The sequence below is a fragment of the Oncorhynchus mykiss genome, chromosome 9 (assembly GCF_057628025.1).
Source record: "Oncorhynchus mykiss isolate SJ-2025 chromosome 9, ASM5762802v1, whole genome shotgun sequence".
In the NCBI taxonomy this organism is placed as follows: Eukaryota; Metazoa; Chordata; class Actinopteri; order Salmoniformes; family Salmonidae; genus Oncorhynchus; species Oncorhynchus mykiss.
This window is the reverse complement of record NC_143030.1, coordinates 30,854,409-30,867,455: the sequence shown is the minus strand read 5'-3', so window position 1 is coordinate 30,867,455 and position 13,047 is coordinate 30,854,409. Positions and strand designations below refer to the sequence as shown.

Sequence of the window (13,047 nt, the reverse complement as noted above, 5' to 3'; positions counted from 1 at the left end):
GGTATCCTGGAAGGATATTGACCTAATCCCGTCAGTAGAGGATGCCTGGTTGCTCTTTAAACGTGCTTTCCTCATCATCCTAAATAAGAATACCCCGTTCAAAAAATATAGAACTAAAAACAGATATAGCCCTTGGGTCACTCCAGACTTGACTGTCCTTGACCAGCACAAAAACATCCTGTGGCGTACTGCATTGGCATCGAATAGCCCCTTCAATATGCAACTTTCAGGGAAGTCAGGAACCAATATACACAGTCAGTTAGGAAAGCTAAGGCTAGCTTAATCAAACAGAAATTTGCATCCTGTAGCACTAATTCCAAAAGGTTTTCAGACACTGTAAAGACTATGGAGAATAAGAGCACCTCCTCCCAGCTGCCCACCGCACTGAGGCTAGGAAACACTGTCACCACCGATAAATCTACGATAATCGATCATTTCAATAAGCATTTCTCTAAGGCTGACCATGCTTTCCACCTGGTTATCCCTACCCCGGCCAACAGCTCTGCACCCCCTGCAAAAACTTACCCAAGTGCCAACTGCTATTGAATGCAAGTAATACTAAATGCATTTTCTTCAACCAATTGCTGCCCGCACCCGCCCGCCCGACTAGCATACTCTGGATGCTTCTGACTTAGAATATGTGGACAACTACAAATACCTAGGTGTCTGGTTAGACTGTAAATTCTCCTTCCAGACTCATATTAAGCATCTTCAATCCAAAATTAAATCTAGAATCGGCTTCCTATTTCGCAACAAAGCCTCCTTCACTCATGCTGCCAAACATACATAAAACTGACTATCCTACCGATCCTTGACTTCAGCGATGTCATTTACAAATTAGCCTCCAACACTCTACTCAGCAAATTGGATGCAGTCTATCACAGTGCCATCCGTTTTATCACCAAAGCCCCATATACTACCCTCCACTGCAACCTGTATGCTCTAGTCAGCTGGCCCTCGCTTCATATTCGTTGCCAAACCCACTGGCTTTAGGTCATCTATAAGTCTTTGCTTGGTAAAGACCTGCCTTATCTCAGCTCACTGGTCACCACAGCAACGCCCACCCATAGCACGTGCTCCAGCAGGTATATTTCACTGGTCATCCTCAAAGCCAACACCTACTTTGGCCGCCTTTCCTTCCAGTTCTCTGCTGCCACTGACTAGGAACAAATTGCAAAAATCACTAAAGCTGGAGACTTATATCTCCCTCTATAACTTTAAGCGTCAGCTGTCAGAGCAGCTTACCAATCATTGCACCTGTACACATCCCATTTTAAATAGCACACCCAATTACCTTATCCTCATATTGTTATTTATTTTTGCTCCTTTGCACCCCAGTATCTCTACTTGCACATCATCATCTGCACATCTATCACTTCAGTGTTAATTAATGCTAAATTGTAATGATTTCGCCTCTATGGCCTTTTTATTGCATTACCTCCCTAATCTTACTACATTTGCACATACTGTGCCTTTTCTATTGTGTTATTGACTGTACGTTTGTTTATCCCATGTGTAACACTGTGTTGTTGTTTGTGTCGCACTGCTTTGCTTTATCTTGGCCAGGTCGCAGTTGTAAATGAGAACTTGTTCTCAACTGGCCTACCTGCTTAAATAAAGGTGAAATAAAATAAATCAATCTGACTGAGCAATCCACTGTCTCATCAGCCCTGAGCAATTTATAAACTTGTTATCCTATAAAAAGCATCTAGACATTATCTCACATTTATTTTAGACTAACCGACATTGCTGTCTGTCTAGCCAACATTTGCAACATTATTCAAATTCAATCTCCAGCTGTCCCATAGTAATGAATGAGTCGGGAGTCGCAACGAGACAGACAGACAGGCAGGCAGGCAGCGTTTCTCAGTCGAAATCATAATTGTTATGATATATTAAAATAAATTTCAATTGAAAAAACGTCAAACAAAATTAAGTGCAGCTAATTTTCAGTCTTTCCAGCTTCCATTTGAGGTGATTGTGTTAGCTGTGTTCTTTGCTAGCTCCTCTGAACAACAGTGTCCAAACAAGTGAGCACATTTTCTATGCCAGGCACCTCATTAGCTCATTGTTATTATAAATGTCACTAGAAAACAACTTAAACAAATGTGGCTACGAACAACCAGCCGGCAACCTTAGATTTCTGTCGGGACTATATTAAATTGTTCAATAAAGGTTAAATAAAAGAAAAAGAAAATATGTTGTGGAAGGATGAAATAGTATAAATAAAATTCATAAAAATAAAGTTTTTAATGAAAATATGTCAATAATTATTTGAATATGCTGGTAACCTATTGTATAAAAATGATTAGCACCCTTGATAAAGATGAGCAAAAAAGACTACAAAATATTGTTGTCAAGATTATTGGCACCACTGTTTTTAATACACCATCCCCTTGTGAGGAAAACAGCACTAAGACATATTCTATAATTTAATATAAGATTGGAGAACACTTACGTGACAATGCCCTCAAAGCCGGTGTTTGGAAGATATATTGATATAAAAACACCCGTGCCAATTTAAAAACAGATATAAAAACACCCGTGCCAATTTAAAAACAGGGGTGCCAATAATCTTGACACCTATATTTTATAGTGTTTTTTGCTCATCCTTTATCAAGGGTGCCAATAATTTTGGACTGTATAATATAGTCGTGTAACAGCTGTATGAGACTAAGCACTCCCATAAGGAGCGAATCAGTGTATCAGAACATTGATCTCCAATCAGATCGGCCAGTGTACCTTTAAACAAGGACGTCTCCACTCTCTATAACAAGTGCATGATTATAGATGGTGATAGCAGTAGAGAAAGAAGATAGCTGTCGCTACAAAACACTCCAAAGTACTCTTGTTGCTGAAAGGAGTGAATCATCCTTCCAGATCAACATCCAATCTGCAAAGGTACTTTCCAGATCTGTCATTCAAAGATTGCAATTCTCGCCCTCCCATTCTCTACATAACAAGTGCGTGATTACTCGACACTGTCGATGACGGATGACTCAAACACAGGCTAGCTGAGACGGCTGGATCACAAACACTTGTCCCTAATACATTCCTTTCCAGTCCCAGAGGGATGAAATAGTCATTCCCAGCAGCAGGAGGCTTTCCGATCCCCTCCTGAACCCTTTGGGGAAACCACAAGGTCCCATGTTAAGGTCTGCTATTTCATATATAACATTACACACAATGAGTCACGTCTGCCCCTGCTCAGGAAGAGACCATCAGATCAACGTCTGGAGTATGATGGAAGGCTTTGGACAGTGTGTGGAGGGCTTTGGTGTGAGGCTTTGGACAGTGTCTGGGGGGATTTTGTGTGAGTTTTTCGTGTGTGTGTGTGTGTCTATAGAGTTTTGCCTGCTGCTTGGACACTGCTCCACAAATCTCATTCAAAGTTTCTTTTACTGCCCTGATATCCACAATATATGACCATTCTATAAAAGAACGTAACCAAAAGGCTGATCTAGGAGGGCATGATGCTAACACAGATTCTCTGAGACAAATCCCATCATGAAACACATCATGAAACTGTAAATAGGTGACTACATTCAACGGTAGGAACCAGATTGCTCCGCAACGGAGACAAGCCGGGACTAAACAGTGAAGTCATGCAATCCACGGAAAACAACTCAAGACTACATGGGATGTATTTAGTAATTGGGAATGATGTATCTTGTCTAATGTTATACTTGTTGCATAATGAAGAGTTTCAATAAAAATGTTGACAGATGATTTGGATGCACAGACAGTACCGGCGATGGTAGACATATATCTTAGTTAAAGTAGTGGTAGGCAGGAAGACACCCCACTGAATCAAACTTGGCTCTCATTAGGTCTCGGTTTACTGAGGGGGATGTGACCTCAGTATCAGTTAAGAAGGGTCACATGCACCCCCCTTGGGACTGGACATTTGGCAATGAGGAATGTTCATGTTTCCCCTTGCTTCCTCAGTGTTGTACAGTAAGTAGGGAGCATCACAGGATAAGGCAGACCAGCTGCAGTGAGGCCAATTTTAGGGGCACCACAGGGTATTGTCCTCAGGTTTTCAATGAGGGCATTAGCTATGTTACCCAAATTCTTTTAGGAGTGGAGGTTGGTGCCAAATTTGTTATATTAAAAGTAAGTTGAACGATTTAAGTCATTTATTTTCTTTGAAATGAAATTGACCATTTAAAGGGACATTCCTTTCTCCTTATTCATTTCCTGCTCCGCAACTGCCAATTTAAAACCAATTTATGACAATCCTTAACGAGACACATTAACATGCTTTATGTCGCGCTGATTGCCTAAAGACACAAATTACCAATCTCTCCGTCACAAATTGTGCTGAGAAAAGATTGTTATTATTAATAAAGTAGGAGGGTTCCCAGTATGGTAGTCTAATCTCCATCAGCCATTATAAGAGAGGAAGCAGCATTCATTTACTCCACTTTTGGAGGTGTGCCAAGACCCATAAAATCCTCCCTTGCCGATCCATCCATCTTACTCCGTATATTTTTCTTTCTGTATGTCCCTTTTACAGAGCTATTGCACACTTCACATCAGAGATGAGGATCAAGGACAGCTCCTGGACGTTCGTATGTGTGTTCTGTGTTGAGACATGAAGTCTCTTTTAACCACTCCAGCACCGCCTCCTCACCCCTTCTCTGAACACCAAGTGCAGAAAAGTGCCTGCAACACAACAGAGTTCCCCTGCAATGACTGGCATAGGTGTTCTTTAGAGCCTTCCCCAACTAAGGATGGGCCATTTGGAATTATTGTGCTATTAGAATAATATCATTACATTTGTTCCTAATATCCAGATAGTCTCAATTCAAAAAGTAAATAAATAAATAATAAAAAATGCTACTGACTCTCGACCAATCAGAATGACGCAAATGCCCACAGCAGAGGTAAACAGTTACATGCTGCTTTTCTCAGGTATGGTAGTTGGGCTAACAGCAACAGCGAAAGAGAAGTCTGATTTTTGCCATGATAAAACTAATTCTGTAACAAAAAAAGTGTTTTGCATTGATCTGTGTCAGGTATTGTGGAAACTCTGTTAGGTGTGTGTGTCACACCCTGACCTTAGTATTATTTGTTTTCCTTGTTATTTTGATTAGGTCAGAGTGTGACATGGGTGATGTATGTGTTTTTTCTTGTCTAGGGGTTTTGTATGTTTATGGGGCAGTTTCCTTTCTAGGTAAATTGTATGTCTATGGTTGCCTAGATTGGTTCTCAATTAGAGGCAGCTGTCTATCGTTGTCTCTGATTGGGAACCATATTTAGGCAGCCATATTCTGTGGGTACTTTGTGGGTGATTATCTATGTCTATGTTAGTTGCGTGTGTCAGCACAGTTGTCTTATTATAGCTTCACGGTTGTTATTCGTTTATTGTTTTGGTTCAGTTTACGTCATGTTCTTTCTTCAATAAAGAAGAATGTATACTAACCACGCTGCGTTTTGGTCCTCACCTTCTACTCCATACGACGATCGTGACAGTGTGCCTGTAATTGCTATTGGAAGTGAGGAAAACAGCATACTGATGTCAGAGCAGCCTGCAGGGCTTAATGCACAGCAGTAGCTCACCACACCTTTATATAAAAACTACATTCAAAAGGTTGTTTTATTAAATTAAGCATTTCAAGTGTCATGGTATATCCTTGTAGGTAAAAATGTCACAAGGATAATTGAATTAGACAAAGCTTGTTCATTGTTAAAATAGGCCTACATTTTTTTTTAAGTGAATACTCACTCAAGTTATCGGATAATAACGTCTGTTAGGATATCCGGACATTCAATTAACCATGTCCAAAAACTGTCTAGAAGCCCATATCGACAGACTCAAAATCATCAGCTCAATTATCAATGGTGGTATCAATTTCACAGTAAAAACAGCATTTATTAAGATTCCACATGGACAGATGAGATAAGGAGAGTGCAGTGAGGAACCACACTATCTACTAGCCTATACTCATAATCAATGTTTACCATACTGTCAGGAGATTCCTATACTCCTGTTCATTTACCAATTCAATTATGTTACCCTCCGTCTGTTATATCAGGATTTGTAAGATACTGATAGAAACGAAAAGAGACAGGCCCAGTCTACCAAAGTTAAATGTTTATTCACGGAACGCTCTGACGTGTACAGTACATACTTCCACTCAAATCCGCCAGCCAATAGAGCTTAGGGTAGTACGTGAGAATAGTGTCTTCCTACCCTCCCCTAAGATAGGGGGAGACCTGGGACTGGGAAGTTCAGTGTCCCAGCCAAGGTCACCCCGAATATGGCTCAGACACATAGTCTGTTCTCAAAACACAATACACATTGTTCCCAAAACGTTGATTCTGACTAAACCCACACACAGTGTTATAATAGAATCATCGAATGATTCTAACACATGTATTATATTATAATATAATAATCGAATGATTCAAATCAATATTATACAATCACATGGTTTCAGACCTATGGTTTCAGGACTGTAACATTCTAATAATTTATTAAAACACATTTCCTTATCACATATCGTATACAGCATTACCAGTTTTCGCAGTGTCAGTGGTTCTTGAGAGTTGATCAACTTCCTCTCTTATGGTTGAACATTACCTGTTAAAGACAGAAAATAAATTGAACATTTCTCAGGTCACCCGACCGACCTCCTGCATCTGAGTTGCTCCATAATATAGGCTACCAAGACCAGGCTTCACCAACTAGCTCTAGAGTCTGCACTGTTTATACAAGTGGACATTGAGACGAGGAAGAGGCTGAATACATTAATAGCAGCTTAGGATGGTGAGCCTATAGAGCTTAGGAATCAGTCTCACTACAGAAAAGTGGGATTTAGAATTTCCCCTGAAGAATTTACGCTTCTTTGCTGCAGTTCATTTCGACCTCTTTTCTCACTGCAAGAAAGAGGGGAAAAAATGTTTTTAAAAAGTCAGACAAAGAGGAGAGAAGTAGTACAGATGTAGGATCTTAATTTCCTGCACTGCAGGGAATGCAATTTTGTAGTGTATTTGTTGTTTAAAAAGGCTTCTAAAGTTCGTAATTTGACTTAATTTGACCTACAAACAAATGTCCACCAATTATAATCAACATAATAATTCACATTTCCTGATGCTGTGGGATTATTTTCCTGCTACAGCAAACTGGCTCAAATTAAGATCCGACAAAAAGTGTGACGGAGAGAAAGAACAGAGACCAAATATGGTTCAACAGGGTACGTACAAAGAAATGTCTTTAACGTTTTCCAATTTGTCTCCCAACCTTAAAACAAACAGCACAGATCTTTGAAGGTGACATTCTGTATGATTAAAAAGTTAACATAACATTAAATTGTAAATCTAGCAAATCGAAGCAGGGAAAAATAACATCCAAAATTCTGTTTTTTTAGGTGTCTGTCTATTCCATTACATTTTGGAATTGAGTTTGAAAAAAAGAGGGCTGTGTTTCTTCTCTGTGTAATAACGCTGAAGTGTATTAGTGATGTGCTCCTCTGAGCTGGGTACAAGGGTACAAACACAACCATAGTGGGCAAAAGGAGCCAAATTATATTCAAGTACGGAGAATTTAACCAGCCAAACTATGAGGCTGCATCGATACCTTTGATCTCCGTGAGAAGTTCATCTGCGACCAATGTCTCCGCCAAGAGTACATTTTTGCTGGCTGGGGCGGGAAACCAGGTTGTAATTTAATTGATGTATGAATTCATTTGAGTCAGTCAAGAGGGATATCTATGGTGATGGAGTGAAGTGCTCTCTGCAAGGCTTGTAACTGTATAGATCACCTTGATGCCAAAACAACTCCAAAACCTCATCAGTTAGACAGTGATAGCTGCTCATTGGCATTCCAACATTGCTCCTCTGTGAATCCATTTGTGGATCAATCAAAAAGTGAATGTCATTTAGGAGACAACATTAGCCTTTCTCAACCATGTCGCTTGGCTTGTCAACCTTCATAAGAACTGCTTTCCTTTGACTTTGTTGTATAGATGACTGGCAATATCTACCAAACCAGTCAAAAGTTTGGACATACCTACTCATTCAAGGGTTTTTCTTTATGTTACTATTTTCTACATTTTAGAATAATAGTGAAAACATCAAAATGATTAAATAACACATATGGAATAATGTAGTTACCAAAAAAGTGTTAAACAAATCAAAATATATTTGAGATTTGAGATTCTTCAAAGTAGCCACCCTTTTGCCTTGATGACAGCTTTGCACACTCTTGGCATTCTCTCAACCAGCTGCACCTGGAATGCTTTTCCAACAATCTTAGAGGAGTTCCCACATATGTTTGAGCACTTGTTGGCTACTTTTCCTTCGCTAGAATGGTCTGTGTGCGAAGCTTTGGTTACACTGGAGAAAGTGTACACAGGTTTGGGTCACAGAGGACTTCTCTATCCACTCCCTTTACCTGGCACTCAATGGACGGGAAGGGGACAACTACTAAGAAATGCACACACACATAGAAACTGACAAACGCACCAGCTAGCACAAGGCGAAGCGCACACACTAACGCACAAATGCACCCGATAACGCACACACGTGCTAGCATACACACACAACAATCCAGATCCAGATTCCCCAAGCTATAAACTTTCAGACAGGAGGAGTGAGGAGATACGGTGTCTCTCCGTCTCTCTCCGTCTCTCCCCCCTCTCGCTCTCAATTGCAGTGTGTCTGGTTTTGCAATCAGCTGGACCTGCCTGCTGCCTCCTCTGTCTACTGGTTGCTGGTCTGGTCTCTGGTCTGAACCAGTTAACCTATTTATCTCCTTCGCCGATGTAACCAGGACATCAGGATAGGAAGAAGAGGAGGGCCGTGACCTTTACCTCTATTCCCCCTGTCTTTTTTTCTTCTTCTATCTGCTACACTGATGGAGATGGCATGTGTTCCAGCTCTCTCCCTACAGACCCCCCCCCCCCCCCCCCCCACCCCACCAACACTGCCAGATTACTTCTCCACATCTCCACACTGGAGAACAATTGCTTAAAGAAAGACCTGGCACTGTTCCCTTAACCACACATACCACAAGTTTAGGTTTACTCTTTTTCAAAGGGAGTGGTGGGAGCACTGATGAGAAGGGAAGGGGGGGGGGGTGCAATATTGACATCTTCTGAAATGGAAGAGTTCAGTTTCCAACTGAGTGGATGACCATATTGGACAGGACTGTTTAAAAACCTCCACTTCAAACAGAAAAGCTAGAGTATCCACCTTGGAAGATATAGTATACGATTACAACAAAAATCAGACAGCGGGTCATAACTGCAACATATCTAAAGGTAAAAAATTGTTGTTATTTTATGAATTGAGATAGAGCACTGCTTGTCTTGCTCTCATTTGGTGGCATCAGAGTGACTTCCTCACAATCTGAATTCAATTTCTTTCAAGGTATACTAAACTACAGTACCATTTAAAAGTTTGGACACACCTATTCATTCAAGAAATAACTATGAACTAACACATATGGAATCATGTAGCAACCAAAAATGTGTTGAACAAATAAAAGTATATTTTATATTTTAGCCACCCTTTGCCTTGATGACAGCTTTGCACACTCTTGGCATTCTCTCAACCGGCTTCTTGAGGAATGCTTTTCCAAAGGTCTTGAAGGAGTTCCCACATATGCTGAGCACTTGTTGGCTGTTTTTTCTTCACTCTGCGGTCCAACTCATCCCAAACCATGTCAATTGGGTTGAGGTCGGGTGATTGTGGAGGCCAGGTCATCTGATGCAGCACTCCATCACTCTCCTTGGTCAAATAGTCCTTATACAACCTGGAGGTGTGTTTTTGTCACAAACCAGATGGGATGGCGTGCCGCTACAGAATGCTGTGGTAGCCATGCTGGTTAAGTGTGCCTTGAATTCTAAATAAATCACAGATAGTGTCACCAGCAAAGCACCCCCACACGTTCACACCTCCTCCTCCATGCTTCACGGTGGGAACCATATATGTAGAGATCATCTGTTCACCTACTCTGCGTCTCACAGACACAGCGGTTGTAACCAAAAATCTCAAATTTGAACTCATGAGACCAAAGGACAGATTTCCACCGATTTAATGTCAATTGCTCGTGCTTCTTGGCCTAAGCAAGTCTCTTCTTATTATTTGAACCCTACAGACAAAGAACCATATATGTGACAATTTTTCCATTTTAAGATAATCAGTTATTTTTATATTATTAATTGTGTGTACCACATTAGGTGTTTTATGGTTGACAAATAATTCACCATACCCATATCTTCCAACAACAATTTATATTTTTTTGTTATTTCAAAAAATACTTTTTTTTCTGTATATCTCCAGTGATGATTTCAGTTTGTGGAAGAACAGTATATGTGACATTTTGCATGACTCTTGTAAGATGTCCTTTTTTAACACCCGATAGGATGTTTTAAGTACTTTCAAGTACAGATGCCCTTCATGTAAATAACTTAAATGCAATATGCAGTTAATTCATTTGTATGGAGGTTCATTTAAAGGTGGTCTATCAACTTTAGCAATGATGACTTTTCTTAAAAGTTGAGTCATGAAATCTTATTCTCATTTAAAATGAAGCCCTCAATGTGAACATACCATAGAACTACCAAAATAGAATACAATTAAATTAATTCAATCAAAACAAGAACTTGTACATATCAAATATGGATCAATGTGATGTGCCAATATGCATGTCCATTATGCAGGTCCCGAAGGTCAATATTACAAAATGTTCAGAAAACCATTCTCTTTGTGTTTAACACTATGATCAGCAATTAAGTTGTGAATTGCGTTAAACCCACGCTAAAGGCAAGAAATGTCCTTCTGCACTGAGATGACAGCAGTAAATAAGTATTAACTGCTTAGAGTTAATGCTAAATGTGGTGACAGAGAGACAGTGTATATTGTAATGAATAAAAAAAAGGGAATCAAGATCAAATGAATACTCACATACTGTATGTGATGACTTATTTGTTTTTAATTCATTCAGATTAAAAAAGGTTCAAATGATCACACACAAAATAATTATCAACAGAACACATTGTACATAACATTTTCTACACTAGGAACAACATCTTAAAATTAAATTAATTCAATATATTGTGCTGGTTCAAATCATACACAAATTGATTCACATAGAAAACACCTACGATACATTTAATTTCCTACAATAAGGGTGACATGTCTTCTGAAATGTATACAGATTCAACATACTACAGTATACAGGTTCAGGGGATCATAAACTCACAGAAAAAACGGTTCATTATGTAGCTTGGTTTAACAACAAATTATTCACTCTGCAGTGATTCATAAAAAGAGAGTGCAGTAGCTGGCAAGTCGTTGAGCAGGTCATCAGATCTTGGTACTTGTTTTTTTTTGATGGGCAGAGGACTCTCATATGCTCCAGGGTAGTGGCTTGCAAAATAGGGAGGTTGAGGTGTAGCTCCTCCTTTTGGTTTGGAGATCAGCCACGACTTCCATCCCTCAAATAGACTGTGGCTCTGTTTGGCGTACAGATTCCAAGGATCCTCAACTGAAATTAGAACAGAAACATTTTAAGTTCCTGACATCAATAACAACTTTCACAGTCAAGCATTAGGATATTTTATTGTTAGAACAACATGTTGCATGTTGATGGGATGTTAGTAAACTATTCTCTGTGCAATACCTGTGACTTTTAACCACCTCACTGAGGTGATCTGTAGTCCAGCTGGTCGCTTGAGGACAAAATCTGGGAGGTGCCTGAAGTCTTCACATTGCATCCTGATCACTTTGAATGGTTTTGCTGGTTGTGCTTCAAGTATCATCTTTGAAACATCATCAGGTGTATGAAGGACTGACACCTTGCGTCTCTTCTCGATGGTGGCAAAAGATCGATCACAAGGAAGAAAAGAATGACCAGAGACCATGAACTTCTGCTCAACTTGGGTAAAGTAACCCATAGAGACGAGCATCGACATCAGATTGAGCATCCGCCAGTTGTTATTCTGCCCACAGCATCTGTCAGCATCTGTACAGAGAATACAATATGTTTGTAATTGATATTCATATAGACATTAATTCATATTTTCACTTGCCTGAAGACGGCTGTTGGTTAGCTGGAACACAGACATGAAAGTAACCTTGCACACATTCAATCTCTGGCCTGCTTGCTGTACATGGTATTTGAAGGTTTGTTTCCGTCGTTTGTTCTCCTTTGTATCCTCAGGTTTACGTCTCCGTTTCACCTCATGCTGCAATAAAAATTGACAATGATGAATTCAGAATTTAATATACTGTAGCACATTCAGGATATTGCTTGATCAGGACCTCCATCTTTCACACACTCCCAATCTATACACAGAATGAGTTTGTATTGCACCATTGTGTAACACAGCACTTTTAGAGTTAACGTTAATGTACGTATCATTACTGTCAAAGTTAAACTATGCAAGTGTTCAATATACAGTGCCTTGCGAAAGTATTTGGCCCCCTTGAACTTTGCGACCTTTTGCCACATTTCAGGCTTCAAACATAAAGATATAAAACTGTATTTTTTTGTGAAGAATCAACAACAAGTGGGACACAATCATGAAGTGGAACGACATTTATTAGATATTTCAAACTTTAACAAATCAAAAACTGAAAAATTGGACGTGCAAAATTATTCAGCCCCCTTAAGTTAATACTTTGTAGCGCCACCTTTTGCTGCGATTACAGCTGTAAGTCGCTTGGGGTATGTCTCTATCAGTTTTGCACATCGAGAGACTGACATTTTTTCCCATTCCTCCTTGCAAAACAGCTCGAGCTCAGTGAGGTTGGTTGGAGAGCATTTGTGAACAGCAGTTCAGTTCTTTCCACAGATTCTCGATTGGATTCAGGTCTGGACTTTGACTTGGCCATTCTAACACCTGGATATGTTTATTTTTGAACCATTCCATTGTAGATTTTGCTTTATGTTTTGGATCATTGTCTTGTTGGAAGACAAATCTCCGTCCCAGTCTCAGGTCTTTTGCAGACTCCATCAGGTTTTCTTCCAGAATGGTCCTGTATTTGGCTCCATCCATCTTCCCATCAATTTTAACCATCTTCCCTGTCCCT

General features: G+C 39.8%; 1 long non-coding RNA gene across 1 annotated transcript; it reads right to left on the bottom strand.

Annotated features, from left to right (window-relative positions):
* Positions 1 to 11,324: 11,324 nt before the first annotated feature.
* On the bottom strand, positions 11,325 to 12,387 carry LOC149980878 (uncharacterized). The gene is made up of 3 exons (XR_016483476.1): positions 12,090 to 12,387; positions 11,636 to 11,977; positions 11,325 to 11,500 (listed from the first exon to the last, which is right to left on the bottom strand). It is a non-coding gene; the product is annotated as an uncharacterized LOC149980878 (long non-coding RNA).
* Between the last annotated feature and the right edge of the window lie 660 nt (positions 12,388 to 13,047).